This window comes from Ochotona princeps, chromosome 23 (genome assembly GCF_030435755.1).
Source record: "Ochotona princeps isolate mOchPri1 chromosome 23, mOchPri1.hap1, whole genome shotgun sequence".
Taxonomy (NCBI): Eukaryota; Metazoa; Chordata; class Mammalia; order Lagomorpha; family Ochotonidae; genus Ochotona; species Ochotona princeps.
Genome location: NC_080854.1, coordinates 10547958 through 10568902, shown reverse-complemented (window position 1 = coordinate 10568902; position 20945 = coordinate 10547958). Strand labels below are relative to the sequence as shown.

At 42.3% G+C, this 20945-nt stretch overlaps 1 long non-coding RNA gene across 1 annotated transcript in view; it reads left to right on the top strand.

Annotated features, from left to right (window-relative positions):
• The first annotated feature begins 360 nt into the window (after positions 1–360).
• LOC131483101 (uncharacterized) overlaps positions 361–20945 on the top strand; it is a 33978-nt gene continuing 13393 nt past the window's right edge. Inside the window, exons 1-2 of the long non-coding RNA XR_009247514.1 lie at positions 361–435; positions 2933–3097. This is a non-coding gene — a long non-coding RNA (uncharacterized LOC131483101). The remainder of the gene's footprint in view (positions 436–2932; positions 3098–20945) is intronic.

The following is a 20945-nucleotide window of genomic DNA, read 5'->3' as shown; positions in this document are numbered from 1 at the left end:
TGAAAAGCCTTTTGCAAAATAAAACTGTACAACTCCCCCCCATGTTTATGAATAATCTCAAAATATTTAATAGTGCTTGAAATCCACAGGATTACATTTTATGTTGCAAATATCGGCGTTTTTCTTTAGTGATTTGTTTTGAAATCTTGCAGGAAGCAGTGATCAGGGGATGTCCCCCACCCCTGATGCGTTTGATGGTAAGACCTCAGAGTACTAGGGAGCACAGAATTGCAGGCAAACAGATAGAACTGTGAGCATGTAGTCAAAGTGGGTTGAAGAGAGTGTGTCAGAGGCTCGGAATGAGAAGGTACTGCCTGCTGGGAGATTACGGGCAGAGGTAACAGTAGAATAAGTCTGAATGTCAAATAGAATGGACTTTTATAGAATCAGCTGGCTTCAGCTTATGTGCCTTTCCTCTTGTACAAGTGGACACAGGTGATGTTCCCAAGTCCAGGTGGTCACATGACAAACTGCATTCTCAATGATGTTTTAATTTAATACCAGGTGCTCCCTCCTATTTTAGAAGCTTGGAGTATTCTTTGTGCAGGCAAAAGCTTGTCTAACCAGTCAGAGAGGTGACTTAAGGTCAAGTACAGAGGAGAAATGATGTAGGCTTCTTTCTAACCTGGCAAAGTTTTGAATCTGAAAAGTTCAGGGATGTCAATTCAAAGGCTCAATAGTCTGAAGGAACATGGGGAATTGGGAACCAGCAAATCAGCTTTTAATGTTTCATTGCTTTCCTTCTTTCAGGCAAAATAAGATAGCTAGTGCAAAAACAAGTCTTTCCGCATCACCAAAACCAACTCATAAATAGAAATTCTCTGGTACTCTTGCCCTGAAGGTTTGGTACTTTACATTTTTTCATGAACATTTTGAAGCTCCCTCATATCTAACTTTTTTTCAAAATGTTACATAATACAAGTATTATGCCAGGACATAAAGAGGAACTTGAGTTTGGGCATTTAATGTTACAACCTCACCTCTAGGACAGCTGACTTTGAAGTTGTGTATTGAAATCTGAGGTTACCTACAATCTCCAAGGTTTCCTAAAAATTAGTAAAGCAAACAGCATTTTCCGTCTATAAGTCTGCTACTCCTTAAATTCTTTCCCTTCTCACTTCAAAAACATCTTAATGAATGAATTCTGATATCAAGTTTTTTTTATATAACTTTAGTAGTGTAACTAAATGAAGGCCTCCTTAAGAAAAATTTTTCAAAAGTCAATAGCTAATCCAAGTATTGGCAGAATGATGCTTGTTTTTTTAAGCTCAGGTTCATTATCCATATATATGACCAATTCAGTCCAGGGAAAGTTGCCCAAGACCAGATGAGATATTGGGAGGTATTGTCCTGTGACAGGTCTGAGAAGCAGCAAGAGGAATAAATGTAATGTCAGTTAGGATTATTGGAGCCTATAGGAGTAGTTAGGCCTCTCTTGATTTTTCATTTGTGATGGTAGCAGGGGCTCAACCAGGGCTATCAGAGCCTTGTTCAAAAAGAGAATCCATGGTATTTATTGATGGTTTGCTATGGAGTGTAAGTGAGAGCTATTGCTGATCTAGAGTCTCAACAATGCAATGATGATACAAAAACCTGATCACTGCCCAAATAAGAGGAGTAGAGAAGTGTTGGAAAAAGATATGATTAGTTTTTATGCCTTCCAATAGAATTCTTGAAAGTTTGAGATACTACTCAGGAGCTGGTGATGGTAAAGACACCACCTATGAGAATAGGCATTCCATAAACGTGTTGCTTTCTGTCCCAACTACTTCACTTCTGATCCAGCTCCAGGATAATGTCACTGGGAAGGTAGAAGAAAATGGATCAAGTCCTAAATATATGCACCCATCTGAGAGATCTGGAGAAAGTTTGGGTTCTTGGCTTCACCCTTGTCCAGCTCCCAGCTGTTGGAGCCTCTTGGGGGAGTGAATCAGTGAATAAAAGATCTCTCCTTTTCTCTCTCTCTCTCCACTCTCCCCCTTCTGTATAATTCTGAAGTTCAAATAAATAGGTAGACTATTACAAAAGAAAAGCTGCAATTCATGTGTGGCCTTACAGAAAAAAAAAAGATGGTGTAGTGGAACTTTAAAGTCAAACAAGGATATTGGTCTTCAGGAAAATGAATAGGACAACAACAAGCAACACAAAGTTGGACTGAACTCTAGGAAATCTTACTATTCTCCTCACAAATAGTAAATGGCTCTGAAAGCATGTAAGTATCAACAGTATTAATTCCCCAATTTAAAGATGTTGACTTACAAGGCTTCAGAAGTTTTTCTTTTTTTAACATTGACAGAAAAAGCATAATTACGGACTTGTGTCTTTAACTAATTTAGGTTTTAGTCCAAAAAGAGAAGACAAATCATTGTTCTGATCAAGACCCACAATTAACAACCAATTGGTTCCACTTGACCCTGCATGGTCTGTAAGCACATGGTCAGTGGCTAGCTGATAAGAGTACACCTTGTCCGGTTCTCCACATCCATGCCAACACAGGTTAGGATAGTCAATTAGTCATCCAGCTGTGGTCCCTAAGATAGGAAGTGGGTATGTTTGTGTGGAGTGGACTGAAATCCATATATAATCTGCGTAACAGTTTGCAAGCAACTTTGAAATATTTCAAGACAAAATATTGCATTTAAAAGGAAGACATTATTATTAGGAGTGGTAATAATAGTAATGATGGCAATTAGTGTTGTAATAAAAATACAAACGAAGCAAATGAGAAGATGCATCTTTTTTGGTCTGGTGATGGCACCACAAATCCAGACAAAACCAGCAAGTGAAACCAGCTTTTTGCTTGCTATTTAAAATTGACAGGGACTTGCTCACTGAGAATATTTGGGTCTTTAAAGGAGGTCTGTGAAAGTTCTAACAGCAGATAAGAGATACGCATGTGCAACCAAACGGTTGCTCTGTTTCTTGGTTACAGTGATTCTAACAACAGCATCTTCTGAAAGCAAATAATAGCTGGACTGTAAACACTGTGTGGACCCACATGCTGTCAAGTGGCAAGAAAAATGCATTTCTTCTCTCCTAGTTGATGATTCCTCTTTTTGTGAAGATACAGAAAGAGCCTGCTCTATTGAGAAGAATGGTATGGCCTCTCGAGTTGTACCTTATTGTCTTTCCTTGCAGGTGCTGTTGGTAAATGTGAGACTTGCAAAATGCAGATTCTCTGTGTTAATAGATAGATAGAGAGCCAGCAAAGAGAGCTTTTAAAGCTAGAGGTGTGTCCAAAGATAATGTACGTTTCCTGGTGTTTGTATTCTTAAAGGTAGAAACCGCCCTATGGAAATGATCTTGAAGGACTACAAAGTTAATAATAGCAGTGCATGTTTATCCATAAACTAAGGAGTCTTTCCAATCTCCAAGTTTCCTTCCTCTGACACATATTTGTTTGTATGTGTGTGTTTTCTCATCCATAAGACAAAATAATGCAGCAGGCGTTCCAACAGGAAATGCAAAGCTGTGTGTCCCAAAGAGCTGGTGCTGGCAGCAACCTCTTCCAGAAAATATAGGCTGGAAAATGTCCTACTTTGTTGTAATTCTGCGTTCAAGAACTGGTTTGAAACATCTAGGTGTTGTGATTTTCTTCTGGGAGGAAGGAGGGGTTGAAATTTAGACAAAGAGAGGCTTGATTTGTGGTATTTGGCATATAATCTTGTTTCAGAAATGAATTACAACTTAATCTCAGGGATGAATGGTTTGGCTCACATTTAAAAGTATGGCACAGATAAAGGTGACAAGATTAATATGCTCTTTATATTGTAATGGGAATTATCCCTCTGTATTAGCTAGGTGCTTGTTTATGTTATAGAACTGGAAGGAAATTACTTGATAAGAGAACAAAAGTCAGTGCAATCACTATGTTTACAAGTTCATTGATCCATTCATTTATGTGACAAGCACTTATTGCTATTTAATTAAGGCCATAATTGGGTTACCTCAAAATTATATGTGGGTGTGAATAATTCTAAATCATTTCCTATTTGGAACTTGCCAGGATTATTATATTGTTAACTGTGATGTATGAAGAAAGTCAAGACTAGGAAGCTAGGAGAAAATCTGTGCTTCATTTTTTTTAGTGATTTCTGCTTTCATCACTATATTACATTCTTCTCTTCATCTGGCGTCATTTAATTCTCATGTAATAGTAGTATTCATGGTTATCCCTATGTTAAGGTAAAACAAAAACTAAAATAAGGCTTGGAGAGCTCATATCACTTTGTCAGAGCTACTGGAACAAAGCACCACACACTGATTGATGCAAATAAGAACTTTTTTTTTCACAAATTTGAGGTTAGATGCCCAAGATTAAGGTGTTGGAGAGGGTCCTTTCTTTGTAGGTCTCTCTCTTTCTTATCAGTGACCCTCTTCTCCCTGTATTTTTTGATGACTATCTGTCTATACATGTATGTGTCTATGTCTGATACCAATCATATCAGTTTAGGGTCCATTTTTATGCACTTACTTGCATCTTGTAAAGGCCCTATCTCCAAACACAGCCACATTCTAAGAATCATATTGGATTATACTTCAATACATAAAATTTAGAGGAAGGAAGGGGAGAGAGAGGAGAAGAAGACACACAGTTCAGCCCATAACGGAGATTAGAAAGATGACATGGAGAGTAGAAAGGCCAGGATGTAACAATTCCTCTTTCCCAATTTGTGAGCCTTAGGATGGCTCTATACAGTAGTGTCTGTCTCATGTTCCTGGCTGGGGTCTTTATTGTATACCTAGTGTGTGCCACACAGTGGTATGGGAATTGAGGGAAGAGTAGCAAGTGAGAATTCCCAGTCCTCAAGGAGCCGACTGTGTGCTGCTGGGGCCAGACAACAAGCCACACACTCACAAGGTTTACTTGTTCATTATACAAGTATCCCACAGGAAACATACAGGGTGATGTGGCAAAGCATGATGGGCAGGCATGGGAGAGGGGATGGCTACTGTAGATGGGTGGACCCCGAAAGTCCTGTGTGGTAAGGGGATTTCGGGACTGAGATCTAAGAGGGGAATGTGCCAGGCCTATGAACTTGTAGGGGAAGGATATTTCTGCTGAATAGAGAGACAGATACCAAATCCCTGAAGCAGCACAGAAGGGTCTGGGTTATGTAACACCTGTGTCTGTGTGTCAAACATTCCATGCTTCTCAGCAGGGGAATTTTCTAAAGCCTTTTTTTTTTTAAGTTATTCTCATCTTGCTTAAAAGGCACAGAAAGAGAGAAGTCAAAAACGAGAGACAGATCTTCCATCCACTGGTTCAATCCCCAAATACCTACAACATCCAGGGCTCAGCCATGTCAATGCCAGGAGTCCAGAAACCACTATGGGTCTCCCATATGAAGGGTCAGGTTACCTAACTACTTGGGCCATAAGCTGTTTTTCCCCCACAGGTTACACATGAACAGGAACCTAGATGAGATGCAGAAGAACTAGGAATTGAACAAGATGATTCTATATGGGATGAAGGTATCCCAAGTGGTGACAAGACCACTGCACCGAATGCCCACACCAGCGTGGGCTTTATTGCCCCCAACTTTACTTGAGGAAGCAGAGGAAATCAAGCAAAGAAGAATCTGTGCCCTGAGTTCTAGTTACAACTTCAGCACCTACTCATTGTGGAATCTAGAAGAGCACTTTCTCTAGCTGAGCCTCAGCATCCCCAAAGGGGAAACAGGAAGCCCTGTGTCACAACACAAAACACCCATCCTGCCACAGCCCAGAGTACACTGTGATGCATAAACAGTATAATGTGAATGACAGGGCTTCTGTGTGTTAAACTCTGCGTGCTGAAGAAGTCCTGGGGCTGCTGCTCCAACTCGCACATCCGCCTCTCTGTATACATACAGGGTATAGCTCCCCTAGCACTTAGCTAAAAGTAAGCCTCACCCAAAGCCTCCCTGTTTAGTGAGTGATGAAACTAATTTACCATGGCAAAACATACAGGAAGCTAATAGGTCATTTCCCCTCCTTCATTAAACACTCAGAGTGAAGTTAGTTATTTTTGTTTAGAGAGAGGTTCCCACAGCACGTTGCATTCCTTTTGATAACTCAAGCACGAACAGGCATGTCCTCGGTGACTGGCACATGGAGGTGGCCAGTCAAGACCGTCTTTACAGCAGGTCCCTAGAACCATAAGGACGATGCCTGAGTTGATGCCTTGGGGTTGACACCCACATTGCCGCTCCTAGCTATGACCCTCTAGGTGCAGGTAAACCCTTGACCATGAATCCTATACCATAGTGGAGAATACAGGTGTTGGAAGTGGAAAAAAAAACAGCAAGTGCACAACTGTCAACTTGTCCCTGCCTACGTGTCTTCACACATGCTCTTCCCTGCTTAGAAGTCTCTTCCTGTGACCGGCTTTTCTCATCCATCTTCTTCTAGCCAAAGTGGCTGGCATTCTCAGGGGAGGTTTTCTTGAAAAAGTGACATCACTTGCCTCTCCTCACCGCAATCACTTCTCATAATGTCCACTTCTTCTATTTATCTTCCCAACTGATCACTCTGAAAGGAAGTGGTTTCCTTATTCTATCATCAATCAGACAACAAACTGTGTGAGAGGAGAGACACTACCATGTTCACCACTGCATTCCACTACCCAGGGCAAAGCAGACAGTCAGTCAACACTGATGAGTCACTGAATGGGTGATGTGAGGGTGGGGAAGGGAAAGGAGCATCTTTGGGACAACCTAGGCCCAGAGGAGCAGTTGATGCTCTAAACAGGACATTGTTATTTGGGTTCTATTCTGGCCTTGGGTTTGAGGCACATGGTTCCCTGGGAATAAGAGATACAGAGGTTCCATAGGAAAGTCAATTAATTTCAGAGGAAAGTTGGGTAGAGCTGATTTCACAGCTTGGCTTTTGTGACCAAGTAGGTTTGAGAGGATTTAGGGAAGTCACTCCACCTTTCCACCATCAGTTTCTGTTTACAAAGACCAGAAATAACACTACCCTGCATGACGGTGGGAAGTATTAAAAAGTATTTTCAGAGCGCTTGACATGAAGAATGAGCTTAATCAATGGTGTAATTATTATTACTTGAGCGCCGACCAGAACAAGCCGCTCTGCATTTCGACCCAGTCAAAGAAGTTTCTTTTATATAAGAAGCTAAGATCCTTACTGACAACTTAACACAGAGAACCAGTGGCGAGTGCAGACCTGATTTCCCACACTGTGGCCTTGTGGAAACTTTTGGTTTATTTGCCTCTCTTAGATCACAGGAATCCTGTGCCTGAGGGTACAATGGTTCTTTTCTCACTGATCAAAAGTTCTTCAACTTCTCAGAAGAAAGCTGTTGAAATCATTCAATATGTAATCCCTTGATACGAAGGTCAGGAAGACAGGATTTCAAAGAGCCCCAAAAGCCAACCTCTAAGCAGCAGGGGTCACCCTTGGTGGTGCGCTGCAGCTTGAGGGAGAGGAGTCTCCCAGTGTACCTGCTGTTGGTTTATGCTGATTTCAGCGAGCCGGCTCCCCCGGCGGGGAGCACCCACAGGAAGGATGTATGCCGGATGTGTGCAGGTGTTCCACACACACTATTCTTATGACATGTTTGCCAAGGGATGACAAGTCATCAGCTTCCCAGGAGCCGCTGCCTCGTCCTTTCTTCAACTTATGAGTCATGAAAGGCTCCAGGCCATGTTCCCGGTAGAAGCTCTCCACCAGTGACACAAAGAGTGCCATGGGTATCATTTCCCAGCCTCCTCCTTCTTTTCTGAACTATCCCAAGAACAAATCCTGGAAGTCAAGCATATATAATAATTCTGAAAATGACAGGCATGTTCCTTAGAGCAAAGCACATGCCAGGACAAGGATGAATATAGCTCTTGAATTTATTTCTGGATCCTATTTCTGGATACCTAAGAAGCCATTGAACTTGACTGGACAATAAGATGCTGGACTCTATGTTTGGTATACGCTTGCAATGGGGGAATCTCAACTGAACTTGAGCTGTGGTTATGCAACAAGGTGGAGGAATCCACCATGGTGGGAGGGTTTGGGGAGGGGTGGGAGAACCCAAGTATCTATGTAACTGTGTCACATAATACAATGTAATTAATGAAGTTAAATAATAAATAATTAAAAAAAAAGAATTTATTTCTGGATCCATCTCATTCTTTGCCCTGCCCATGAAAAGAGGAGTCTGAATGCCCACGCTCTCCTCGGAGATCCCAGGGTTTTTTCTGGATGGCAGTGGATTCTTCTTCCTCAGAATCCTTCTGAAGAACCCCTTCCTCAAACCCCACCAACCCTTCCTCAAATGGGGATCCCATGAAGAATGATGCACGATTCTTTCATTTACTTCAGACAACTTGAGCACTGACAAGAGAAGAAGTTGATCTTTTTTCACTCTCTACTAATAGTAAAGAGATGTCATTCCCAAACAGCTGGGATTGATAGCCACCTTCCAAATCTCTATCAGTTTCCATAGATTATTTCCAATCAAATGCACTCCTGACCTTCCATCTTATACCATTTGGATTCCAGTTCAATTCTTGGCTGCTCCAATTCTGACCTTGCTTCTTGTTAATATGTCAGGAAAAGCACTGGAAAATATCCCAAGTGACTGGGCTCCTGTACTCACAAGGGAGATCTGGAAGAAGTTCTTGGCTCCTGGTTCCTGGTTTGGCTCAGCCCCAAGCCAGTGCAGTCATTTGGAAAATGAAGAATGGATAGTTCTCTCTTTCTCTCTCTCTGTTTCTCTCATGTGCACCCTATAATTCTGCCTCTCAAATAAACAAAACAATTTCCATATATATAATATATTTATAAAACATATATAAACATATATAAGTAAACATATATTTTTATGTTTTATATAAAATATATATATACATATATATATGGCCCAGTTCATTTAAATTTAAGGAACCACATGTAGTGTTTTGACACCTTTCTAACACTTGTGAGATTAATGGAGGAAACAGTAAATGATAAATCAAGAGCCATTAGTCAGTTTTAGAACCACTTTAACCCCTTGTCCCATGAAACTGAGAAGTGAGGCACTGGTATCATGGCACAGTGTGTTAAAATCATGGCTTGCAATGCTGGCATCCCATATCAAATTACAGTCCAGTACCAGCTGCTCCACTTCCACTCAGGCTCCCTGTTAATATGCCTGGAAACGCCCCAGTAGAGGATCCAAATGCTTAGCCCCTGCCAGGCTAAGACCAGAATATAGTTCCAGCCTCTTGGCTTTGGTTTGGCACAGCACTGGAATGTTGTGAAAATGAGCCAATGTGTGTATCTCTCTCCCCATCTCCTTCCACCCCTCTTACCCTCTCTATAGTTCTGATTTCTGATTTCAAATAAATAATAAGATAAATTTTAAAAGGTTAAAAAAAAAATAACTGAAGGCAAACATAACCCACGTTTCCTCGGTCATGTCTCCCCTTAGTTTTTTATTAAGCTAATCAGCATTCATTACTCATTGCATTTGCTAGGTATTTATGCGCACACATTATCTGGAATCTAACATCCCAGAAGACTGTTGCTACCCACATTTTATCTTATACATTAAGGAGGATGAAATAACTGAGTGACAATGCACTGTACTCGAACCACAGACATGAGATTTGAATCAATATTGATCCTAAAGAAATCCTTCTACCATTTCCTTTCCCCAGCCTCTGCAGTATACCTATCTTAGAGTGCATTTATCCTAACTGCACTTTTCAACCCTGCCTGCCTGGTCTGTCTGCCTACCCTACTCCTCTTCCGCTCTTCCCTTTGCACTTCACTCTTCTTAGATTTGTTATCTTTCTTATATTTTCTCAATGGGCCACTCTCTATAGTCCATTAGTTTTACCACCTTGGGCCCCTTTCCAACTGGCAATATATATATATCAAACTGTTTTGAGTCATAGTGCATTTCCTCACCATGCTTCCTATGTGACTAAGCAATGCGGCTTCACAGATTCCTGTCTTATTTCCCCCAAGTGCATATTTAGACCTGAACACCAACAACTACAGTTCTGTTTATAGCTTCTTCCTGAATCCCATCAGTATACCTTTGAAGAGATGGGTTACTCTTTCAAAGGGCACGTATTTTCTTCACATAAATTTGCAGGATACTTGTTTTTTTTTTAAGATCCAATGAATATATTATCCCAATTAACCCTCTCAATTCATAGATGTGTTATTCTTTCCCATGTAGCTGGTAAAGAACCAAGGAGACAGAATGGTAATTTCCAGGAGGAAATCAGAATGGGTATTTAAAACAGAAGTTACTTCTAGCCTAAGGGTATGATTATACATAGTGGTATAAAGTGTCACCCATTCCTAACAAACTCAAAGTTATGGTAAGCAGTTCTTGAAGATGAAAGTAAGCAGAACTGGAAATATCCATTTCAGACTGCATATCCAAACTTCCTCCCACAATGACTGGCACTGAACATTTCTCAGGGCCGAGAGCCCACCTCCTTAAGCATAGAGCTTGCTAAAGACAACATGTCAGGGTTAGTTACAACACCGATGCACTTTTTCCAAGCATAACTAGTTTGCTGAAAACACTTTGATAGCAGCATAAAACGCTAACTCCATTCATGGAATAATCAAGGGCTCTAGTATTTCAAGTACTAAGTAATGGCTGGTAAATGTGCTAAGAGGTTTGTTAGGAGCCAGTTCACAAATCCCATGGGATAGCTAAGAGGTCTCTGTGGGCAACTGTTTTTAGACAGCTCATCCTTGGTAGAATCCGAGTTATCTTCCTGTGTCACTGCGTACTTCCGAGTATGGAAGTCAACAACATTATCTTCCAAGGTTTCTTCATTGTTTGTGTTGAACAAACTTCCATTTTATTAGATACTTTAAATGGAAGTTCATTATATTTTTTCATTGGATTTTTAAAAATCAGCTTCTTGCAAGTTCAACAGCAGCTATTTTAGCATGGGAAACATGGCTTGTTTTTTAAAACAATAAAAATGATGTTTGTGTTAATGCAGGTTTGAGATTTTCTCAACATAAACTACTCTTAAAGAAACATTACAAGGACTAACAGTGGCATTGTGAAGGTCCAGCATGAATACTCATGTGAGATAGTCTGACAAGGAAATGAAAAGAGACCAGAATAGTCATTGAGGGGAAGAGATAGTAAACAACCTTAAAGGCAATATTGACTAAAAAAATATAGGCAAATACCAGTAACCAGCTGTGTTTGGTCCCAAGGGATGCCATAACAAATATCAACAGAATGGATTGCTGAAAACAGATGAAAAATGTGTTCTTTCTTGATTCTAGAGGCTATAAATCCAAACCAACTAATCTACCAGGTTCATTGTTCCTGTATTAACTATGGAAGAACCTGTCTTATGCCACTGTCCTGGCTTCCGGTGCCTTTCAGTGACTCTGGTCATTCCTTGGCCTGTAAAGTGCCAGTCCAATCTCTGTCTTACTACAATCCCTAAGTGCCAGGATGATTCCTAGTGTGTCATTAGATGGCCTTCTTTCCCATGTGTTTCTTTGTGTCTTTGCATGACCTTTTTTCTAAAGCTATCAGCAATTGGATTTTAGGAAACACTCTAACCCAATATTACCTTGCCTGAATTAATCAAACCGGAAGGGGCGGGGGGAGACTTTTCTTTCTCAATAGAAACACATTCTGAGATTTCCAAGCAGGATGACATTTGGAGGAGATGCTATTCAATCAGTAAAATTACTTTCAGAAATATCTAATTATTTTAAGAAGTGTATCAGTATTTTAGCAATATGCATTGAGGGTGGTTGGATGGGGAATCTAAACACCTGGATAACCTACAAGCTTGCTCTGACATGAACTTTGTCTTAGGGGGTATGTCCTGAAGGAGTCTAAGAACTGTATCATGAGATCCCTGAGTGGGTTTCAAGGCATCCATCACTTTTACAAGATTATATGCGCATTGCTGTATATAAGGCATGCAGACACTGGAAAACAGAATTTCTGTCTTTTTTTTTTTTTAAGTCTTCCAAGGGGAATTTGAAAAAGAATAGGAACAACTTTGTCAAATCGTCCATGCAGTCCACTAAATCATTCTGATTTCTGAACACACATTTGATGTCATTCGTTTTTCTCTCATTTTATAACACATTCAGAGTTTCTGGGTAGTAGCTTAAACATACAGCCTGCAGGATTATTTTATTTGAAAAGTTTCTGACTCATTAATTTTCAGGCTTCTCTCCCTAAATAGGTGGATCCGTTTTTACTTTGTTCGCTTTGTATGCAATAGAAAATATAAATGAAACTCAGAACTTGGAGAAAAATAGCTAATGTCAACATAAGGAAAAGAAAGAAACACAGCTGAACAGATATACAGCTAAAAATGCAGGGTTTGGTATCAAAGGATTTGGAACAAAGTTAGTGACAGAAGGGAAATAAGGGGAGGGAGCAACGCTGGAGGTTAGGCTCTGGGATTAGCAGCTTGATAGCAGGGCTAACTCTCCTTCTGAGCCTGCAATCACTTGGCTGGCATGTTAGTGCCAGCTCCTAATAAACAACCATCTCTCAGGTATACATAATGATCTCATTTGATGACCAGTTTCATCAGATCGCACATTCTCTACCAGGTGTTAAAAATAATTCTTTCCCTCTGTCATTCATAGCCCCTTCAGTAGGTCACCACTTGCTACCACTGCTGGCATTGCAGGAACTGGGAATAGCTAACGCAGTCGACGGATGAGCTGGCCTCCTTTTAATAGCCTATTCATAATTTTTTTATCTGCCTGTTTTTTTTTAAATTTATTCCTAGCTTTGAAACTTCGTTACAAAAGGATGCATGAGAGGAAGGAAAGTGGACTAGAGTCTACCGAATTGCTCTTCGCTGACAATTTTGTATGACATCCTCTTACTGCAGAATATGAAATTCATCTCCACGGTATTATATTGAAATGGAAAAATTCACTTCCTTCAGTGAGGCCAAATTTAAAATAATGAAAAGCAAACAGAAAATGAGGGGAAAAAGTTTCTTCAAGGAAATTTGTGCTAGCTTTCTCTAATTCCTCTCAGACTGACTTCATCTTTTGTAAATAGAATATGTGAAAATGCACCAAGTATTACACAATCATTCATTGGGATATCTAGTACAGGCATATTTCAGAGGCTCATGTATGCCTCACTTAACAACTGACTTCTCAGAACTTCCTGAATTAACAACAATTGATGTTCCTTTCAGATAATTATAAAAAGCTCTCCCCCCCAAACCCTTCATAAGTGAATATCAGCTATCCTGCCAAGAGCAGACATTCTGTACATTCTTGTTAATCAAAAGCATAAATTTGATTAGCCTGAGTCCTCCTCCACTAAGAATGCCGAGTTCATGATTACCCTTTAGAGGTCAGTGAAAAGAATGAGTGACACTGTGCAGGGTTGGTGATGGCATGCTCCACTATATTGATCATGGAAAGAATTCCAGGCAGGCAGAACTTTAAATCAGCCAAGAAAACTGGTGCAACATTTTAAGGTTGGAATAAAAGGGTGATGGATAGGATAGGGGAAACAGAGGGGAAATTGCAGCCCCAAGAGTTTCCATCCATCAGATGACACGGGTGTTGTATGAGGGCCAACTTTGTCACTGTTAGATTTGTCACTCTTTTTTAAGAGTTGGAACCACTGAATGTTGTCTGCAGTCTTAATAACAGCATGAATACATATGAATCTATGGATATATGAATATGTATGAATATGTGTATATGAATATATATATATATATATATTCTGGACTTGTCATTGTTGTTTTCTTGTTATCAATTCATTATTTTCTAAAAAGCTGGGAAAAAAAGAAGCCATCCAAAAATATGCTTTCTACTAGAATGGGGTCCAGATGTGAAAAGTAACACATTCCTGTATATACTATCTGAATGAGAACTTGTTTCTTTTTCTTTAAACAGTCACTTACTTCTATTTGAATGGAAGACACACAGAGAGAGGAGAGAGAGAGAGAGAGAGAGAGAGAGAGAGAGAGAGAGAGAGAGAGAGAGAGAGAAAACGAACTATCCTCTGCTGATCATCCCTCAAATGGCCACAATGGCCAGAATTGAGCTGATCTGAAGTCAGGAGGCAGGAACTTGTTTTGGGTCTCTCACATGGGTGAAGGGGTTCAAGGATCTGGGAAATCCTCCACTGCTTTCCCATGCCATAAGCAGAGAGTTAAATTGGAAGTGGAATAGCTGGGACATGAACTGGTATCCATATGGTATGCCAGCACTGCTAGAGGAGGGTTAGCTTGTTAAGTCACCAAACCCGTCCCAGGAGAAGAACTTTCTAAGCATGGACTTAAACCAAGTAAATGAAACCTTATGTAAATAATTTCAAGCTCACATTTTAAAAATAGATTTTAACTTTTTTGAAAATTTTTATAATTCTTTTGACAACTAAGGGCAATTCAATTGAAATCCTTCATAATGAAGTCCTGTCCTCAACTGATTTTCTTCCAGGTATGACTTTTTCCCTACCTCTAAAATCAGTATTTCCATAAAAGTAGAACTGATGTTAAGGATTTTTATTTTACTTAGCTAACCTCAGGAATCATTGTTAATGCATGATATCGCTGAATGTATCAAGCTGCAATATTATTATTTTTTTAAATTTTATTTACTTGAAAGGTGAAGAGACAGTGGGAGAGAATGAAACAAAAACAGAGGTACGAACTATCCAAAGGTCCATCACTCGACACTCCTGCAATAGCCAGGACTGGGTCAGGTGCAAGAGAGGAGCTGGTTACTGAATCTGGTCTCTCCTGCATGAAATACAGGGACCCGTGTACCTCAGAATGACCAGCTGTCTTCAATGATCTGCATTAGCATGGAGTTGAATTGGATAAAGGAGCCTGGACTTGAATGCAGGCACTGATATGCAGTATGGCCTTCCCAAGCAGTGTCTTAGACACTACGTCTAATTTTGCTTCCTTGTCCTTTCTGTCCTGAAGGAGGTGGAGTCCACTGTGGAAAACACCTGGTAATATCAACAAAAGACATGGAGATTCTGGGCAGAACTTTTTCTTATGACAGTGCATGTGCAAGTGGTAGTGCTGTTGAAGTATTAAATGTGAAAATTGTTATTATACCACAAAGAAGGAGTAGTTGCCAAGGTAAATTTCAGCCAAATTGATATCAGAAAATATATTGCACTGAAAACCTTCCCCAAAGATGCTAGAAAAGTCCATGTCTAGAATACTTGGAAAGAGAGGGGTCAAAACATAAAGGATGTATTTTACTCTCACAGGGAATTCATGCTACAGATACTTTTAATAGCCCGAATATAACTGCATGACACAAAGGGGAAATAAGATGATATATTTATGTAGTCATGACAACTTCATTTACTGCTCAAAACAAAATTAATTTACAAAAAGATCACATTCTTCTACTCGGATTACACTTTTGCACTTAGTTTTTCTTCCCTCACATGTCACCATCTGTACCTCCTCCTTGTGTTTAAAAAGACACAATTCTTGTCAGTGGAACTTCTTGTTTGTTCCCCTTGAAACTTCACTGTTCTATGAATAGGCTTGGCCAAGATTGATCAAATTTCCTTCAAAACCAAGTGATAGTCAGTAATTGATGGCTTGAGTAAGTCTCCTCATTGTGCAGCACAAGGCCTTGACAAAACAGCTCCTAGTTCCTAGGACTGCTCACATTTATCAGAGCTCTGCGAGAAAAATGGATGAATTGATGGAATCATGAAGCTCATGAAATGGGTTTTGAAATAACCAGATAAAATGTTTAGAAATGTGATTTTAAGTTAATAAATTAGTTTCATTTGAAAGAAGGTTTGAGACACGATGGTTCAGTCTCCAAATGTCTTTAACAGCCAGGGCAAGGCCAAAATCAGGCCGAAGTCAGGAGCCAAGAACTCAATCAAGGGGACCCAACTACTTCAGCTATCACTCGCTACCTCCTGGGGTACTTGTCAGCAGGAATCTGGAATGGAGAGAGTAATCAGGCCTTGAACCCATGTATTTGATAAAGACTCCAATTACACCAAGCGCCCATTCATGTTCAGAAATATTTTCAATTTTGCTCAGTTTTGTTCTTATGCACATTCTGAATTTCCTAGCTCTTCATTGTCAAGGAGGGGCTGTGCTGCATGTGGTAGACTGTTTAGCAGCTCCTGTGACCTCTGCCATGGTCGTTGATGCCACAGAATTCACTCTGCCCAAGCTGATACAACTAAACATTTCTCCAGGCACTATCAAATGTCCCCTCAAATCACAGCTAGTTGAGAGCCAGTGATTTTAAAAGTATCAGGAACAAAATGATTCACCTTGAAATCCAAACTTTTTTCTCCAATTATGATCATGTGCAATAGAATAATAAAATTTGAAATGTGACAAAACAGTGAAAGTTTGGTGATTTTGCTTCGTTTGTTTATTTCCCTACTATTGGGGAAGGAATGGTATAGATCTCTACTTCCCTGTATTGTGCATTGGCCATCCTGAGCTGCTCAGCCATACTGTCCTCCTCTCAGGAAAGAAAACTCCCCTTCCCTTTAAAAATACAGAGGTGCTTTCTTCCGTGCAGTCTTTCCATCTTGTCACTGAGACATACAAGCTGTGCCTTCCAGGCTGGAGGACTCTGAGCAGCAGGGAGCTGAAGCTGGGGGCAGATCAGGCCAAGCCAGGCTACAATACCAGCCGTGAAATGCCAATGTGAGGCATGCCATTCCAGACTGGACCATAGCACCTACCAGCACATGCAAGATCCCCTAGTGTGTGGGGGGAGGCAGGGGGCATACCTGCTGGGCCAATGCTCCACTTGTGAGCATAAGAACTGGGGCTCGGCAGGTTTATAACACCTGTTGGCCTGTAGGTGAACTAGGTTAGGAGGACAGCCAGGCTGGGCTAACCGACTGAATCCACTGGTGCATGCATGAGCTAGAGTAAGTGCAGGCTGGTTGGGCTTTGCTGCAGCATCAGCTGGTGAATGCTGGCACTGGGGGCAAATCTGTCAAGCTAGATTGCAGAACCGCCTGGAAAGTGTAAGATTTGGGGCTGGGAATGGGCCCACAGGAAAATTGTGGATACCACTCTGATGGGCTGTAACTCCAACTGGTGAACATGAGAACCACAGCTGGGAGTGGGCCTGGTTGGACAGGTAGTGGCACCCGCCGGCATCAGAGTGGGCTGGATAGTGGGGTTGGTTGGGCTGAGCTAAACTTCAATACCCACTGATGTATACTAAAGCTGAATGGAATGTGGGACAAACCAGATCAGTCTGCTGCACATACTGGCAAACACAGGAACCAGAGCTGGGGGCTGGCCTAATGGAAGTTGCTAGGGGGGATCACTCTGACTAGGCTACAGTTCCCACTGGTGTTATGTAAGGGCTGTGCGGTGGGCAGGATCACGCTGGGCCACAGCATCTCCCAGTTTACATAACAGAGACAGGGCTGGAAATGAAACTGACACAGCAATTACAACTACCAGTGTGCACAGGCTGATGCAGGTGACAGACTGACCCGGACACAGCACTGGCAAGCACATGCAAGAGTCAGGTCTGGGATCACTTTGGATGAGGTTTATTTGAGGTTCTCCCCCCTCTTCCCGATACAACCACTGGACTCAGAACTCTAACCATGGGGAGAATTACAGGATTTGTGGTCTGTGTGGGCAGCATGTATCAGAACTGGGCCTCCTCAGTGGCCTAGACAGAACAGCGGACAGTATGCCTAGATGCTCATGGAGGATACTGCAGCCCACTGGGGCCTTCAGAGGACATCTGGTACCATAAGAGGAAGGAGAAGGAGGGCAGAACAGATTGGTCAACTATCCCAGCCAAACACTAATAAGCAAATATCTGCGTGAATGGAGACTCTAAGGTGGACTATGTCAGCCAATGGACCTTGGAAGGATTTCCTCATCCTTGGACTGGCGAGATCAACAGCATTTCAGAACTATAGAAACCATTAAGCACAACACTTGGAGCATGCTCCACATCGGGGACGCCGGGATGATATCTGGTAGCCATTCCCCATCCCTGGGCACTGAGGCTAGGGCTGCTTCTCCCTTTATCTCCTCCTTTTCTCCATATACAGGAAGAAGAAAAAGAAAATTCAGAAACAATGGTTTCACCTATATTCCTCTAATCCTCAACCCTTCCCACCCTACATTCACAACTATTACAACTATTTACAACTATGTAAATGTCATAAAAAATAAAGTTAAAAAATAAAATAAAGCAGAACATTAATATTTTAAAAAGAGCCATATTTTCTGTGTAGTCAGTAACATGAACTCAGCTTGGGTCCTAGTTCCAAGCATCCTTTAACAAGTCAACTTCTCCAGTAAATATTTCAAGAACACATCCAAAATAGTGTTGCTTACTGTAAAGGCTTTTCATCCTTCTTACTGAAGTATGCTGGGATCATTGGCCTACTGTACCCCTTTTCCTCAATCTGATCCCTATCAATGTCTTTTGATAAGATAATGAGTAGGAGAAGGTAAATGAGGATCCCGACTCATATCTTGACATTTCCTTCCCATGGTTACATATAAAGCTTCACAGTCCAAGAATGAAGTCATTACTTGTATTATTATTACAAATGACTGAAGCGCACATAGTTCTCTATACTGTTGGTCTGGATCCTACTGCAGCCTTTCACTCTGTGTACCACATCCAATGGAAATGTCCAACATGGATGACAGTCAATCCACACAATGCGATGACAGCTGGATATTAAAATAGATACCTTTGTTGCACCACAGATTGCACTAGCTATTATTTTTCTTGCAATTAATCCTATAATTTTCTGTGAGTTGGATCCTAACACTCAATTTTGAGATTAGGAAACAGAAATACAGGGAGATTAAGGTCACATATTAAGTGGCAGAGTGGACATTCAGACCCAGTTGTGACTAACATTGGGGTCTTTATTAACAGATTGATAGATGATAGATAAATTGAGGAAAGACAGATAAGCCATAATCCTTCATGATGCTACCTTCCCTTACAAAAACTCCCCAAAGAGAATAATTTGATTTAAAAGTTGGTGCCCTTAGATCCTTTTTCTCTGAAAACAGTATAAAGATTTCTCAGAGCATGATCCCATGAGGAAATGTTTAAAAGCTTGAAGAAGCAGCTTCAGGAGTTATACATCAGAGCTAATGAATCAGAATCTCTGGAGTAGATGGAAGGCTTTCCCAAGAATCTGCATTTTTAAAAAATTTTAAAATAGAAATAAAAGTCAAGTAATTCAATGGCCAAGAAAAGTTTCAGAACCACTGATCTACGATGAGAAAACATCTCTTCACTGGCCTGCATAGCTCTGCCTTTCCCCCGGTCTACTTTGTGCCTTTCTCCTCCCTACCTCGTCCCCAGGCCTGAGAATGCACGTCTCTCAGCAGGCTCCCTTGTTCTCTGGCTTCCAGATGAATTCAGGAAGTGGAGGTGAGAAGGGGAAAGCACCAGCAAGAGATCAAAGAAGGGAGAGGAGTGGAGCAAGGTCCACATTCCTCAGCTCCCTTCCTGCCCAGTCATTGCATATTGCTCTCCATGAGCCCTCTAAGACCTCAGCACCTGCCACGTAGTCCTCTCCATATGGGGAAATATTCAGATTCCAGAACCCACATCATCCCTTTGTCTATTTATGTTCTGCTGGAAAAACACATCTTTCTGCTGTGAGCGGCAGGTATCAAAATACCTTCTGAGCCAGAGGCGAGCCGAGGGCTGCGGGAGAGGACGTCTAGCTCGGATCCCGAACCCAGTCCGCCATGTGCCCATGGCTCATGGCGGGCTGGGCCCGGACATGCCTGGGTGCGGCCTGCTTCCTTCTGGGGTGAGTACGCCGAGGGGGGAGGCCTCCGTGACTGGGCATGTCCGGGACCCACCCACCACCCTCATTGGGTGGTGGGCGAACGGGATTGGGGAGGGGCGCAACCTTAGGCCTGCAGGATTTAACCTCCGGCTGCCAGAGGCGAGCCGAGGGCTGCGGGAGAGGACGTCTAGCTCGGATCCCGAACCCAGTCCGCCATGTGCCCATGGCTCATGGCGGGCTGGGCCCGGACATGCCTGGGTGCGGCCTGCTTCCTTCTGGGGTGAGTATGCCGAGGGGGGAGGCCTCCGTGACTGGGCATGTCCGGGACCCACCCACCACCCTCATTGGGTGGTGGGCGAACGGGATTGGGGAGGGGCGCAACCTTAGGCCTGCAGGATTTAATCTCCGGCTGCCAGAGGCGAGCCGAGGGCTGTGGGAGAGGACGTCTAGCTCGGATCCCGAACCCAGTCCGCCATGTGCCCATGGCTCATGGCGGGCTGGGCCCGGGTGGCCAGTGCGCCATTTGGCGCCAGGCTGAGCCTGCTGGCCGCCCGGCCGGGGAGCTCTGGGGTATTGGACGTCTGAATCGCTGCTGAGATAGCTCTAGAGTGACCCCACTGTTTCTGGGATCTGAGTCAATCCTAAAGATTCCCAATACCAGCAACTCTTCCTTTGAAGAACTTCCAATCCCTTAATAATGCTGAGCTTTGAACACCTATCAAGTAAAAGATAAGCTCCGGCTTGTCTAGCAGGCTGGCACCTAATGGTCCTTGGAGCAACCACGTGCAGGTGCGTGATTTACGGCTAGGAACAGTCCCAATCTGGGATGCCACAGCTGGGATGAGGATCCCACCAAGGGGTGTATGTGCTGGAATGGGGGCTGCGTTCTATCTAGGAAACAGTTGCAGTCACCTGAGGCACTAGTGTGGGCTGGGATTGGATGCACCAGGCCGGTTCAGATCCCAGCACCATCTGGTGTTATGGAGAAACAGGGTAGATGTGGGACTGACTAGGCTGGGTCTCAATCCCCTTCTGAGCCATGTGTGAGCTGTATGTGGGTATGGACGAGCCATGGCTGGGCTGAAACATCCAACAACTAGAGTCAGAATGGGGTGAAAGCCAGCCAGGAAAAGCCACTGTTCCTGCTAGGACAGGAGGTGAACTGAGTAGGGTTGGCTCAAGAACCCCCTGGCAAGCGCAAAATCTGGCATTG